The following is a 349-nucleotide window of genomic DNA, read 5'->3' as shown; positions in this document are numbered from 1 at the left end:
ACGCCTCCCCCGCCCCCGAGGAGCAGGCCACGCAGGGACCCGGTGGCAGAAAGGTGGCCGAGGGCCGGGTCTGGCCTGGGGAGGGGAGGGAAGGGGTCGGAGGTCAGACAGCAGTGACCCTGCGCCGTCCATTCCATTCCAAGGCACATCTGCTGGTGACCGTGGCCACTTTCCGTAAGGTCTCCCGCTGGGCCTCGGATGCTCCGTCTGTAAAGTAGGGGTGACGTGGGAGCAGAGTAGCGCTGGGGCTGGGAGAATCCTGTGGGAGCAGAATAGCCCTGGGGCTGGGAGAACCCCGTGGGAGCAGAATAGCGCTGGGGCTGGGGAACCCCGTGGGAGCAGAGTAGCA

This window comes from Myotis davidii, unplaced genomic scaffold, assembly GCF_000327345.1.
Source record: "Myotis davidii unplaced genomic scaffold, ASM32734v1 scaffold459, whole genome shotgun sequence".
NCBI classification, from domain to species: domain Eukaryota; kingdom Metazoa; phylum Chordata; class Mammalia; order Chiroptera; family Vespertilionidae; genus Myotis; species Myotis davidii.
Note: the sequence above shows the minus strand (reverse complement) of the source record.